Below are 16,311 nucleotides of genomic sequence, written 5' to 3' on the forward strand. Positions count from 1 at the left end.
TCTACATATTATAAATGATTATTTATAAAAATATGAAGTTATTTATTATGTTCTTTGCTCTAGAGAGCCAAAGTGTTATTTTAACTTTGATTAAGCTTAGCATGAATTACTTATTTAAAAGAGAATCCCGCAAAATAGGAGGGGAATCAAGGGTACTTTCCATATTTAAGCATTCAGTAAAGGTTGTTCAAGTGAAAGATTATTACCAAATATCTTCTCTTTTAAAAAAATCATCCACATTTTTCATGTTTTCTTTTTATTAGAGAGAACTAAGTTACTTCAATGAAAGTTTGTGAGTTTCAGAAATTGTACTTAGTGATTTAAAACCGTACAGAGTTAATTGCATAGTTAAATATATGTCCCTAGGACCCTCTGAAAAGGCATGGTCTTAAGACCCATATAATATGTCCCTATTTTCCCACCGCTTGCTTATCTGCTTTTTATCAACAGGCATTTTACAAGGTCCTTATTTTTGCAAGCAATTTAATACACAGTTGCTGTAAAGAAATCCCAACAAAGTACTTTGATTTTCCACATTCTAGGTTACATTCTCACTCTTGTTTTTGCTAAGTTTTTTGCTTTCAAATAATTGATCAGAATTTTATTTTTTAAAGGGCTCCTTGTGTTACCTAAATCAGTCACCTGATTCTTTACTTACGGCTTCCATATAATTGCTTCTCTAATTTTAGATAAAGGAATATAAAAAATTTAGAAAAATCATTATATATATTTCAGCTCTGAATCTGTCACTTGCACATATTGCTGCTTATTCAATCTTAACGTTCAAAATTCTTCATAAATGTGTTCTGTTTCATGCCAGTTGTACAATGTATGAAATTATTTTCTAAACTTTTTTTTCTTTACAGCCGAATAGATTATTCTGAATATAAATTTGATTAAAGTTGGGATTATTTTCTTATGAAACTTAATAATAATAAATTATAATGAAGAGGAAATCAGAATCAAAGACTAGCAGTATGCTTGCCTTCCATATTCAAAGATTCAATAAATATTTGTTAAAGTGAAAGATCATTAAAAGAAAATATCTTTCTTTCTATTCAATTTCCCATAAAGGTAGGGGGTGAGCAGTGGGATTAGTAGTCTGGGGTTTTTTGAATTTAATTGCCTAATAGACTTGACATGCTACTTAGTAACTTTTTTTTTAACCTAAAACAAATACCTTCTCTCTTGCTCTGTACCTGGAAGTATAGAATCAAGCGCACCAAACATTTGTATGCCTTACTCATTCTTTTACTTTTTAAAAGGTTAAAAAACATAAATACCTATGAATCCGTGCCCTTGAAAAGTTGTTTTATACCCCCACAAAATCATTATTCATCTTAATCCACTGGCTCATAGGAGAGAAAGAGGTTGAAGGTTTGAAAGAGGATGTTCTTGAAATAGAACAGGTTTTTAAGAAGCATTTGTATCTTCCTAATTAATCACATAGCACAAGATGAGTGGGTTATTTGGTTTTGTTTGTTTTTTGAGCAAATTGAAGTTAAGAGGCAGGCACATATTTGATTCCATGATGAAAAAGAGGTAATTGTGGTTATGAACTGAAAATATTACATGTATTTAATTTTCTACAATTAATAAAAAGTAAAATTTCTCCTATCATATAGATTATACCTTGTGCACATTTTTTCCAACTGTTCGTATATAATCGGTTGAAAAATAATTATAACAAAAGACCAATAATCCATCCGTGAGCTTGGAAAAATGGTGATAAAAATGGGAGGATAGGATTTGGGATAAAACAGTCTGTACTTCCATTCCTACCTCTGACATTTACTAGTCATTAATACTTTCACTTGATCTTCCCTTTTGTTTTTAGAAAAGTTAAGTGAGAAATGGCATATACATAAATTACTTTCAGTATTTAATTGAATATATTTTAATTACCCCTGCTGTCATTTTCCTTCTTCAGACGCATGTTTTTTCCCCTTTCTCCTTTACCTGCTTCCACATATATATAGATTTTCCCCCTAGAGTCCTTTCCTTGTACCTCTTTTCTTTCATCTTCATACATTATCCCATTCTGAGCTGTAATCAATTCAAATGTCTTTAACTGTCAAATGTGCAAATGACTCCCAGATCTCCCTCTCTTACACTAAAACTGCTCCAGACCTTATGTTTTCTTGTTTTTATTTTTTTCATTTTCCTTCATGACTAATGTTCCTCGAGCTATCCTATTTTATGTAACATTCTTGAGGTACAGCCTTATTTTTATCCACACTTTGTACACAGTTTCCCTTTTTATCTTTTACTCTTGCGAAGCTGCTCTAGTTTTACTTCCCAACACCTACTGCTATTTAGAATTTTTTTTATTTATCTTTTTAATTAAATATTTAGGTATCTCTTTTTTTATTAATTTACTTAGAATACAGTGAGCCTATGATGAGTTTAATTTGGATTGCTATTATAAACAAACCATGTTATTCAAAAGTCTTTATAACTAATCCATATTGTATTTTGGAACTCTCATTTCCTTATGCAGGCTTAAATAATTAGACATCAAACTTTCTGACTTTTCTTTAAAGATAAAAATAATGTTAAGTAGATTTCATTAACCAAATTAAAAACTAATTTAGAAGAAACAGGTTGGGACCATAAATTTTAACGTAGACCTTTTATAAGTTCTTGTTTCAAAGAAGAAGTATAATCCCGGATTCTGAAAAGTGTACAGTTCTGTGAGTTTTGGCAAATATATACAATTCTGTGACCCACCTACCACAGCCAAGATTTAGAAGGGCTTCATCTCCCTCCAAATTTCATATCGTCCATTTGTAGTCAACTCCTGCCAACCCTAGCCCCTGGCACTGCTGATCTTTTGTCCATTTCGTATTACCTTTTCCCAAATGTTATATAAATGAAATCATACCATGTGTACTCTTGTGGGCCTCAATTCATTCACTGATTAGGATGTGTTTGCAATTCATCCATGTCGTTGTGTGTATCAACAGCTTCATTAAATTTATTGCTAATTAGTATTTCATTATAGGGATGTACCAGTTTGTTTAGCCATTACTGGTTAAAGGACCTTTGAATTGTTTCCAGTTGTTGGCAATCATGAGTAACGCTGCTCTAAACATTTGCATACAGGTTTTTGTGTGAACACAAGTTTTTATTTCTCTTAGGTAAATAACTAGTGTTTTGCTAGGTTGTATGGTACATGTGTGTTTAATTTTATTATTTTTTTATGTGTGTTTAATTTTAAAAGAAACTACAAACCATTCCAAAGTTGGCTGTACATTATGAGTTTCCACAAACAATGTATGAGATTTCCAGTTGTCTTAAATTCTTATTTGCTACATGGTATTTCATTTTTTTCTTTAAAAATTATAAAACCATTCTATTAGATGTAGGTACCTACAACAATGGTATAAAATTTATTTAAATTTCATTTCCCTAGGGACAGATAATTATTAAGTATCTTCTAATGTGCTTATTTGTCATCCATGTATCTTCTTTGCATTGTCTATTTAAGAATTTTGTCAAATTTTTATTTGGTTATTTCTTCTTGTTGGATGTATGTGTGTATTCATACATAAATATAGATTGATATGTACATACACATATTGTTTTTCTGGATCCATGTCCTTTATCTTATATGGATTTTTCAAATATTTTCTCCTTGTTTATGAAAAAAAAACTGCTCTGAGTATCTCTGGCCCTGATTCATAATAAGAATTCCCCTCCCCTTTTTTTTGACTTAACTGTTTTAGTTTACAACAAAATTGAGAGAAATGTACAGAAATTTCCCATGTACCTTCTGCCCTCACACCTGTATAGTCTCCCCCATTCTCACTTGCCAGAGCATTTTTTTTTTTTTTACCAAGGTTAATCCTACATTGGCATATATATCATAATTATCCAGAGTCCATAGTTGACCTTATGGTTCATTCTTGATGTTCTCAGAGCTTCCAGGATCTGTGTTTTGGTGTTTGGTATCAATTCGTAGGGATTCTCAATCATAGTTTTAAATATTTGTTCTCTTCATTTATATTTTCCTTCTCCTTTTGATATTCCCATTATACTTATGTTATTCCTTTTGTAGTTGTCCCACAGCCCTTGGATAGTCTGTTCCTTTATCTTTTTTTTTTTCTTTTCAGTCTTTGTTCTTATTTATTTACTTATTTGTTTATTTGGTTTTGAGTGCTCAGAGATTCTTTCCTCAGCTGTGTCCAGTCTACTTGCAAGCCCTTCAGTCTTTCTTCATTTCTATTACAGTGCTTTTTATCTCTAGCATTTTGTTTTTTTAGTTTTTTCTTGGATTTACATCTCCCTGTTCTTGTATGTTGTCAACTCGATCCATTAGGGCCCTTAACATAGTAATCATAGTTGTTTTAAATTCTCTATCTGATAATTCCAACATCCCTGCCATGTCTGCTACTGATGCCTGCTCTGTCTGTTCAAATGGTGTTTGTGGCTTTTTAGTATGCCTTGTATTTTTTTTTTTTTTTGTTAGCCTGATATGATGTAACAGGTAAATAACACTGTTGGAAAAGGTCTTTAGTGATGTGGTGAGGTGAGGAGGGAAGGAAAACATTCTGTAGTCTTATAATTAGGTGTCAGTTTTTTAGTGAGTTTATACATCGAGACTGTGATCTTCACAAGTGTTTCTGGCTTTTTCTCTCCCCTTAAGTGGGACAGGATGACTAAAGCTGGCTGGAGTTGGGTAGTTCCCTTCCCTAAGTTAGTCTGGCTCAAATTAGTACTCCAGCTGATTAGGCTCTGGTTAACTAGTTTCCCCTGAAGGCAGGACTTGGTAAAAAGAACAAAATGCTCTTGCATATGTCGGAAATGGTTCCTTTTGCTCTTCCCCTGTAGGAAATGTGCCTGAGGCAGGATTGTTGTTTTTTGTTGTTGTTGTTGTTTTGTTTTTTGTTTGGTGTTTACTGTAGGGATTCTTGTCAAGCTCCTCGAGGCAAATCACAGTACTGATGACTGGGTCCCCCTAGAGCTTTTAACTCTCAGTTGTCTGCACTGACCCTCCTTCAATTTGTCAGTTAAAGTTCAGGTTTTCCTACCCTTGCACTGGTTCCTGTGGAAATTTCTACTTGTGGTCTCTGCTCTGGTAAGCTCTACTTGTATTCTCTACTCTGGTAAGACTACTTGTATTCACCTGTCTGTTTCCAATTTGAGGGGCAGCAGTTTGCCCTCTGTCGGCTGTCTTATGGATTCAAAAAGAGTTCATGATTGTTCAGTCTTTTCAGCTGTGTACTTGTCAGGACAGTGTGGTGACTTCCAAGCTCCTTTCATGCAGAACCAGGGAATTCTCTTCTCTTAACAATGTCTTTTATAGAACAAATTATTTTAATTTTGATAAATTCCAATTTATTATTTTTTCTCTTAAATATTTTGTTTTTGGAGATATACCTATCTTTGTTTAACCCAAAGTCAAAAAAATTTCCCTTAGGGGCGCCTGGGTGGCTCAGTTGTTAAGCATCTGCCTTTGGCTCAGGGCGTGATCCTGGTGTTCTGGGATGAGTCCCACATCAGGCTCCTCTGCTGGGAGCCTGCTTCTTCCTCTCCCACTCCCCCTGCTTGTGTTCCCTCTCTCACTGGCTGTCTCTCTCTCTGTCAAATAAATAAAATCTTTCAAAAAAAAATTTCTTTTAGGCTTTCTTATAGAAATTTTACAGCTTTATGTCTTTTGTTGGATCTTCAAATTCTTTTGAGCTAATTTTGGGATGTTTAGATCAATTTTTTTTTTTTGTTTATTTGGCTTTTGTTTACAAATAAATGACTAGTCAGCAGCAATAGTTGAAAAATCTCTTCTTTTTCCATGAATGGTATTTATGTTTTGTCAAAAATCAGTTGGCAATATTTTTGAGGGTGTATTTTTGAGTGCTCCATTCTACTCATAGATCTACCCATAGATCTATGGGTCAAGTATGCCACCAATACCTCACTGTGGTCTGAAGATCAATTAATGTAAGATGTGAGTCCTCCAATTTTTTTTTCACTTTTTAAAAAAAAAAAATTTAGTTCCCTATTCCCTTATAAATTTTTGAATCAGCTTCTCCATCTCTACAAGAAGTTCAGTTCTATTGGATTTTGATTGAGACTACTTCAGATATATAGATCAATTAGGGGGTAATTGTCATCTTTTTTTTTTTTTTTTAAGATTTTATTTATTTATTTAACAGAGAGAGAGACAGCCAGCGAAAGAGGGAACACAAGCAGGGGGAGTGGGAGAGGAAGAAGCAGGCTCCCAGTGGAGCAGGGAGCCCGGTGCAGGGCTCGATCCCAGGGATCTGGGATCAGGCCCTGAGCCGAAGGCAGACGCTTGATGACTGAGCCACCCAGGCGCCCCGGGAATAATTGTCATCTTAAGAATGTTAAGTCCTCCAGTCCATGACACAGTATCTTTTCATTTACTTAAGTCTTATTTGATTTATTTCATCAATATTTTGTAGTTTTCAACACAAAGTTACTAAACACATTTTGTTAGATTTAAACCTACATATTTTATTATAGCTTTGTTCATTTCTTTTGACTTAGAAAGACTTTTACATTATTTTCTTCAGCATAAAAAAAAAGTTGTGTTCATTGTTGAAGACTAAAGATTTTTCTCGTTTAATCATGCAGATTGGCAGTTTTGCATGCTGTCATGGATATTTTGCATGTCCTTATCCACATTCATCATTTTGCACCTCTAACATTAACAATACACTTCTAAAGCAGATTGAAGAAACAAGATTAAACTTATATCTCCCCTTTAATTGAGATGTGAATCTCCAGGAATGACTCTACTTTTCTTAAAAGCCCACCAGAAGTTTTTGGCACAAAAATGTTATCTCCTAAATCATAGCCCACTGTGAAGTAATCTGTTACATTGACCTGTCACAGATTGAAAATGTTAGTGCTATCTCAAGAGATTTGGCAATCTCTACTACATTTAATTGCAGACATCTTCTGCATATAGGATAAGCCTTTTTGTTCAGTTCTGCATCACACAATTGTTTTTCTGAAGACATTTGAAGTAAAAATGAAAGATTCACTTTTGATTTCAATCTTTTATAACATGACTAATAAATATATTGCAGCTGAGATGACAAGCAGATAAGTAGATACCTTCTGAGCATCTCTAAATTCACACATGAACAAATGACAGCTATAACCCAACCTATTGCCTGACAGATGACATATTTCTTTGGTATGAATCATAAGAATTCCCATCTCAGAGATGATAAAACGTGATAAAATATATATGACAGAATTGAAGAAAATTATTATCACTTACTGAGAGCATTCTATACATAAGATCTTTCTGGTTTTAAGCATTTTGGGATGGGCTTCACATGTTTCATGCCATTTAATCTTCATAAAATACCCTAGGAGAAATATATAGTTATATCCCTTTTCATATGATGATACTGAAATGAACAACCAGGAAACGAAGTCTGGGTTCCTGTAACCCATCAATTTTGAGATATGAGGCTTTAAGAAATGTGATCGCCCTTTCCCAGGAGATCTTATCTGACATCAACAGCTTGACACTGTTTGATGGTCAGATGCGTTTAGCTACCTTGTCCCTGTGATCATGCAGTCTTGCCTGTAAAAACCCATTACTGTGTTTTCCACATTACATTATAATTATTTTTTTCTGTGTTTAGCAACTCTCCTAGAGTCTGAGCTTCTTGAAAGCAAGAACTATGCTTGTTTAATTCTGTTAACTAATGAAGCAGGACAAGGATTACAGCTGAGGACATATTTAACATATTTGGTCTAACTTTAGAGAGGCCCTGCACTACAACATATTAGGTTTGTGAAAGCATAGTTATAATATGTGGGTATGAAAAACAGAGAGCAAGGGGCACTTGGGTGGCTCAATAGCATCTGCCTTTGGCTCAAGTCATGATCTCAGGATCCTGAGATCTAGCCCTGTGTCAGACTCCCTGCTGAGCTTCTCCCTGTCCCTCTGCCCCTTCCCCCAACTAGTAGTGTGTTCTCTCTCTCTCTCTCTTACTTGTGCACACACACTCTCTCTCTCTCAAATAAATAAAATCTTAAAAAAATAAAACAAAACAAATAAAATAAAAAGAAAAGCAGAGAACATTTTACAGGTTCATGTATGGAAGACTGGTTTGTCCCTTCCAATAGAATAGCAGCAACTAAGCACTGTCTCCTAAAATAAAAATTCAGGTATGCTAAAACAAAGTGTATGAACCGTCTGGAAGAGAGCAAGGCAGCTGATATAGGGGATGATCCCTGGAGTAGAAGCCTCTGTACCTGGCATTTAAAGGCCCCTCTATTTAATAATGTTTTCCAGATAATCATCACAGCTTCTCATTCTAAAGTAAAGACTTTAACAAGCCCACCCATGTGCACAGAGCTTTGTAAGCTTGTATTGGGGAAAGGGGGCTCATTATTAAATATGAACAAATACCCATGCATCACTAAAGATTTGAGAAAAACTTGCAATATAAACAAGAAAGATTAAGATAAGTATTTTTTTAAATAATGCTAGGATAAGAGATAAATTTAAAAAACCCTAAGAAATAAATATACATGTATACATACATACGTAATCCTAGGAGAAATACAATACAGTATAGAAGTACAGTGTCAAACTTAAACAAAACTTTAAGTAGAATCCTCATATTGAGTTGAAAAAATAAAAATCTGGAATAAGATCCCAATAAGAAGCAGCTAATTAAAAGAAAGAACTCTTGGAAATTAAACATTAGTTTCCAGAATATAGCACTAAATACAAGGGTTATAAGTATAATTGAGAAAAACTTCTAAAGAAAAGCAGAAAAATAATGAGATTCAAAAATTGAAAGAAAAAAAATATACAGAATTCCAATTCTGGACGGCCAAAATCTGATCAATAGATTTGACAAAGACTAAGTAGAGAAAATGAAGAGAAAGATATATCAAAGAAATAATGCAAGAAAATCTATTGAGCTAAAAAGAGATGGCTGCAAACTGAAATAGCCTCCCATATGCTAAACAAGTTTAATGAACAAGAACTAATTAAACCTATCATTGTGAAATGGAGAAAAACAAATTAATAGCCAGCAGCACCACAATAATAATCATAAACATTAAGAATTGAGTGTTTACAGTAAAATGGCATTTTACAAAGGTCTTCTCACTGTTTGCCCATCCATATACCTCTTTCCCTGACTTTATTGTTCTGGATCTTTAAATGTTGCTGCTCAGGTTTCTGCCAAGTCTGCTAAGCCATTTGCCCCTACACATTATTCCAAATATATACTTATTTTGGGCTACTTCTCTCTTCACAGAAAGATGGTGAGGTGCCATGTCTGAAGCCCTGTCCTTTGGAAGGATTTCTCCTCACTGATAAGGGCCACCTTTGAATGGGTCTACGGTACATGAGTAGTTTATATTTGACTTGTCCCCACATGCCAAGTTAACCCATCTGAGAATAAAGCTCAAAGTGTTTCCTCTGTGTTATCTAGTTTTTAGCCCTCTTTCATTACATATATAAACCAAGGGAGACACATCAATTCAGTTGTAGCAGGTAACAGGGGTTCTGGTCTGCTTCTTCATGTAAGCTCAGAAAGAACCTTTTTGAGCTTGATTCCAAATGTCCTGCCTCCACTTTAAAATTGCTATTGGACCAGCCAATATCAGTTTGGTAAGTCTGACAGTATTCAGGTCATGATGGACAATTCGGGTCACTAGATCAATTGATATCCCATGTTTGGCAACATATTCATAGGTTCTGGGGATTAGGGTATAGAAATCTTTGGGAGAACATTATTTTTCCTACCACAGGTAGGAACAGTTTCAGGCCACAGCACTCTCTCAGGAAAGTTTTGGCTAGGCTAATGTGAAGTCCTCAGGCCACTGTTGCTAATTAAAGGATCTTATATCTGAAGGAATGAGACTGCATTACTACCCTCACTATGTTCAGTCATTGGCTGGAAGCAATTTTGGGGGAGATGGACTTAGTATAAGCATAGTAGTGGATCCAAAGGGGAATGGCCAATACTCTCAGTCAGTTATGGTCCCTGAAGCAGAAGATCTGAGAGGTGCCTTTTTTATGGCTGCCACAAAGGCCTATCAAGTATTGCAATCCTATTTTACTATTTATTGGTTTAGTTTTCATTTGCCTGCCAGTTATCCACCATGATTCATAAGGTTTTATATATTTCTGACTGTTCAATATTAAATGGGAATAATGATGGAGATTAACTCAGAGATGTGCCATCCTGATTCCTTTTGTGGAAGAACTTGCTGCCTACCTGGATGTATGGAGTGTGGTGACTAGAACGCATCCAGCTTTGAGGACTTTCAGAGTCTTCCTTAGCTTCAGAGAATTGCTTTGCTTAAGTCATGCCAATCCAATAAATGCTCAAGGTAGGGTACAAAGGCCAAAAATTGAATCCAATATGGGACACTCTGACAATGCCCAGCAGGATTTGCCAAAATTTTGTCAGTTCTGCATTGAATTTTGACTTCTTCTGCTCAGATGTACTTCATCTCCCTCCTTTCATAGGTGCTGATATCTAATAAACATATTACACAAAGCTTCATTTCAGACTGGTTCCAAAGAACCCAACCTATGTTATACAAGAACCACCACCCATTCATTCTTTAGGTATTTGGAGGTAGTGTTATCACTGCTAACTTATGCCATACCCCAGGATATGTATTGTTTTTCTTCATTTTACTATAACGGCTGGGGGAGGTGGAAAATCATCCCTACCACAGTAACTCTTACTGTACAGTGAAAGAACTCATTGAGTTTTCTGTCAACTGTTAATTGTGTTCATTCCAATTATATATTTGTGATCTGAGGAAAGGAGCACCAGGAGCAGTGGTGTGTTGGAGCTGGCTCATGCTGGCTCACAAGAACCAATCATACGCATCTCTTCCCAAAGCCGTGTACTCATGTTGAGACCTTGAAATCAGTCATGGTGGGAGGATTTATGGAAACAAACAACTGCTATAAAGAATTAGAGCTTTTTTTCTCCTCAGAGAGCTGGTTTGTAAATATTACCCAACATGTTAATGACCAAAGGTATATGTGGAACCAATAGACCCACTGTGAAATGGACCTGAACAAGGGCTTTCTTTATGTCCTGAACCATGTTTGCCCCTACTAGTATGAGGCATGATGGCACTGCTTCCTTGAATATTATCATAAACTTGAATCGAAAACCCCCCTGTCTCGGTGTGTTATTACCCTTTTCAGAGGGACTTGAGAAATCACTACAGTATGTACTTGCTCTGGTATTGCAGGATTCTTCCTCACAGAGACCCAGCTTCAAGGGTATAGATTGTGGATCTAAGAGTTTAGTTTGGTAACTAAAAAGTCATTTGGCATTGCTAACCTCATTCTTAATATCTTTTGATTATGTTTATTAATTGATTATATATATTTCTTAGCTGTCTATGTTTTATGAACCATCTTCATAGAATTCTGAGTGTCATGCACTCATGACTGCCCTTCTGACTTTGCTGCTCATTGCATTAATTATACCCACCTTGGTTCAGACAGTTAAATGCTGCCACCTGGCCTCTGCTATTCCAGGACTGCATCATCTCCATCATTACGAGGGAGGCTGGTGCTGTAATAGCATCTCTTAACTGAAATCTCAATATACATAGCACAGACATTAATGAGATTTTAAGCTATGCTCATGCCACCCTCATTAGTGCATTGTTCATTGCCTTGGTAAACAAAATGTCCTAAAGGCCCTCCAAACAACATGGTCAGTTTGTGAGTTTTCTAATTTGTATCATAAACCTATTCACACACATATACATCCTCTTGGTTCTGTTCTTCTGGAGAACCCTAATACATGCATTGATTGATTTCTTACCTTCATATATTTCTTAATAATATTTTATGTGTGGACTTCGGTAGTACTTAAATTTTAACTTATACAGAATTTTTCTTATATGGAATTTTAATAAGGCATATCTTAGAACTTCTTAAACATTAGAGTTATGAAACAATAACATGTACCCTTGTAAGATAACTGATCTTTAAGTATAGATGCTATCACACCAGGAGAATGGGTTTGTTTTTTCTTGAAAATTGAACTGGAGCATATAAATTTATACTTCAATGTCTACTTTTCTGATTCTATGAATAATTACCATCTTAAATATAAGTAGTTATAGAAGCATTTTTTCCAGAAGTATTAAGTAATTGAAAGGTGTGATGTCTTATAGTTGGTTGGACTTTATTCTGTTGTAAGAAACAGACTCATGTTTCCTCAAGTGCAGCAGTGTACTTAAAGGATGATAGAGAATTAAGGGAAAGAGGAGAAGTCACATTGCCAGGCTTAACAGAATGATGGAACTGTCAGGTGATTTTGGGAATAATCAAATGGAGATGGCATGGATTACCTAGTCCCTTGTACTTTGTTTCATATCCTGAGCATGGCCATTGGGATTACTCATGTATATGTATTTACTTAGCCTCCTCTCTGAATCAGATTCTTCATGAATAAGGCCTAGGAATTAATATTTAAAAAATACCCCTAGTTCCATTCATGTAATCAAATGAGCATTTCCCCATGACTCAACTTTGCAAACACTGTTCTTCTCTAGTGATCCATCAGTTTGTTGCATAGCTTTTCTTTGTTTCTGCCACTAACCACCACTTGATTTTACCTTACATATGTTTCTCATTTAGCCTCTCAAAGGGGAATCAGATCACTTCCTTCAAACATAATCTTTAATTAATAAGTCTATTCATAAATTATATTTATATATGTATGTGAATATGAATATGCATACATATCAATGGGTGCATGTGTATATATATATGCATACGTAGGTATATGCTGATACATATATGTATATGTATACACAGTATACACATATGTATATGCTCATATACAATTGCATGTATATACACAAACACGTACTCACACATGCAATTGCATAAGAGCAAATATATTTTTCTAACTTATCTTTTTGGTCCCGGATCTTGAATTTCCTTTTTCACTGCTTCTACTCTTCTTTTTCTGTCCTTTTTGAACTTGCTTGCCCCAATCAACATTTGCTATTCATTAAACACAATGGTTCTGTGTGGCATCTTTGCCAATAGAACGGTTACACTGGGTCAATATTTTGAAGAGAGCTAGATTTACTTCTCAGTCTACCTTTATGTTGTTGTTGTCTCAGGTTTGTTGACAATATTACAGTATAGAAGAAAGATTCAAATGGCTCCAAATGGTGTTTTGAAATCCATTCCAACTATGGGCTGAGTAACCTGAAGGTTAGACAGACTGTTGAAGCTCAAGAGCTTCAGGATTTCCTTAGTGTCAGTATCTACTTAAATGATCTCCTGATCCAAGAGGCTCAAGAACATAATTATCTCTTTCTCGTTCCTTCTTCTGCAACAAGATGGGGATAATTCTCATGAGGCCACTCTGAACCCCCTTCATCAGATGTGTGACACAGCCTGCTCATCTTGTTTTGAACATTCTTACCGGGAATAATGGCGAGCCCCTTGCATGGATGCTTGTTCACATCACATGGGCATTGTTATACAAGCACATGTAGTACATCTCTTTGAAGACCCAGGTCATTTTCTTCACAGTTTTGGTGTGAATTCTGCCCATTTGGTGGTTCCCTGGCAAAAGAGTTTGGTTTACATTTGTGAATTCATTTTCTACTGCCTTATTTTTTGTAGGAGCTGCATTTTCCTGTAAGATGTGCCAGCAGGTGAAAGAATAGGTTTTTTTCAAAAAACAGATTGAGCCTGCCCAGTGGGATCGCAAATATAGAAGTAATAGATCTGATGGATGCTGTTGCAGTTTTTAGAGTAGCAAGACTAGCTACACATTAGAAGCAAAAACATTATTGAGATTGAAAGTTTAATGGGGTTCACTGGTAGAAATCGGAAGATAGTCTCAGCATTGAGTTCATTGTTCTCAGCATGGTAGACTTTGATCCTGATTGGGAGCTTTATACCTTGACATATGAAGATAATTTTAACTTGACATTGTGTCACAGATGGTGGGTAATTCTTCAACGGTGTTATAAGGAGCCTGTACTGCTTTGTCTTTTTACTACTCAACTAAGATTAGATCTTTGAAAGTAAATTCACGTGCATTTATTTACAACTTCTGCTCACCTGTGTGCAGTGTATAGTATAATGTAAGTGCCGAACTTTAAGAGAAAAAGTGGAGATGGAAAGGAATGAATCATTTTGCATAAAGCTTAAGAACCATTGCTATAAGGAAAAACCATGGTGGTCCCATTTCTTTGTCAATCAAACATGAGGGCAATCAGTGGGGATTTATTTTCTTCAATCTTAAAAATACATTAAAAAGGAAATAGCCTCTTTTTTGGCTTCCAGATGCTGTCCTGTCTGCATGTGGGACATAGAATCCGGAAACCCCTTGGTACCATAGGGTTAGATTAAAGAGCCATGCTCAGAGTAACAGAGAGGAAAAGGGAAAGACCACTCTCTAAATGACCCAATTATATTGTCAAGTCACTGAATTGGTGAAACATGGAGCCTCCCTTCCTCCTAATCCTTCTTATTTGAGACAATATATCTCATTGTTCCAACTATTTTAAACTGGCCATTCTCTTACTTGCAGCCAAATGCTTTGCAACTTATTTGCATAGATTAATACATTTGTTCTTTTCAAGAAGTCTGTGACATAAAGCAAATATTAATCACTTCGTTTTAAAAGATGAGTCTCTTGCAGTTCAGAAAAATCAAATGAGCTGCTTAGTTAGGAGCAAATCTATGATTAGAATTCTACTAATTAATCCTGGAGCTTAAGGGGTATTATTATACAGTGTCACATTGGTTTTCAAAAGGAACACATGCAGAATGACTGAATGCTAATGAGTACACTTTTACTGTATACAGTGCCTCTCTGAAGAAAGACATTTCAATGGGGGAGACCCATTCTGCTCTAAGTAGGTAGCTAAAAGTAAAAAGTGATAATGGAACAATTGCCCAAGTAGGAAAAACCAACTATTGTATATTCATTCTTTCAATTGCTCATTAATTCAATTTTTTCACTCATTCATTCACTCAACATACATGTATTGAGTGAGTACCTTTTATATGTCATGAAATATACTAGCATCTGGTGTTACAAAAATATAGATAGCTTCACCTGAAAGAATATACTGTCATATACTGAAATATATTGTAAAGTATATAAATCTTAAAAACACATAAAAATGTAGAATGAAATATTTCACATCCAATGGATTTGATCCTAGATGGAATTTCTCCCTAACTCAGGGAGATTAGTAGTGGGAAGAAGAGCTAAGGACCCAGTGGGTAAATTTGAGAGGCAGTACCACGAGTGATTAATATATATTTGTCAGGGAAGAATATTCACTTTATAGAAGATGGCAATGGACATCACAACTCCGAAGGAGATAGTTAAGTAAACAAGCAGTTTGGCTTGCCACAACTTCAGAGGTGCTAAAAGTAGATAATGAGTCTCAGTAGATCAAAGTGCTGATCTATTCATTGCTTACATCACAGCAGACATTAATAGCATTGGCAATGTGACATTGGTTTCCCATCATGACATGGTTTCACACAGGTGACATGATGGGCCACATAATGGCCTCAAACTCAATAGATTGCACAGTAGTTAAAGAACCCAGGAATAAAGCTCAACACCTATTGCAGCAGGCAATATGCAAGCCACCCACCTCCCTTGGGAAGAAGGTCTCACATGGCAAGGTCTCAGAGTGTGGTTGCCATGACTACTTTAATTTCCTACATGACTAGCTACCGGAGGATGGCTCAGGATCAGAGGATGGTGAAGCTTGCAGTATGGCATACTCAGCAAAGATGTACTGAGAGACTTGAGGCCAATAGTGGATTTTCTGAAGAAAGTCTGACATTTACCTTTACCATTTACTGGCTCTACATACTTGGGCAACTTATTCTACCTCTTTGTCTCTCCATTTGTAATGTGAGATTTTAATGGTGTCTTGTCCACTAGATTGTTTAAAATAGGGCCTCACATAATAAATACTAAATAAATGTTCATTTTTACTATCATTCAGTACAGTAATATTTTCAGGTTGCTGAAATAAAGAGTGAACATGATTAAAATAAAAGATAAAAGATGGCAGTTGTACTTTTGCCAGAGGTACAATAAAGCATATATATAGTTTGGGGATGCCTGGGTGATTCAGTCGGTTAGGTCGTGAGTTCAAGCCCCATGTTGGACTCCATGCTGGACATGGAGCCTACTTAAAAAGAAAAGAAAAAAAAAGCATATATATGGTTTGGATAGATGAAATCAAGGGCTTAATGTTGAATGAGGAAGAGGAAGATGACCAATGTCCCCAAACGGCCACAAAGCCCAAAGAATCCAT

The 16,311-nt window shown here is 35.5% G+C and overlaps 1 pseudogene; it reads right to left on the minus strand.

Moving 5' to 3' along the window:
• Positions 1-13,159: 13,159 nt before the first annotated feature.
• On the minus strand, positions 13,160-13,565 carry LOC103664637 (annotated as a pseudogene).
• Positions 13,566-16,311: the final 2,746 nt, after the last annotated feature.

The sequence above is a fragment of the Ursus maritimus genome, unplaced genomic scaffold (genome assembly GCF_017311325.1).
Source record: "Ursus maritimus isolate PB19 unplaced genomic scaffold, ASM1731132v1 scaffold_15, whole genome shotgun sequence".
Classification (NCBI taxonomy): domain Eukaryota; kingdom Metazoa; phylum Chordata; class Mammalia; order Carnivora; family Ursidae; genus Ursus; species Ursus maritimus.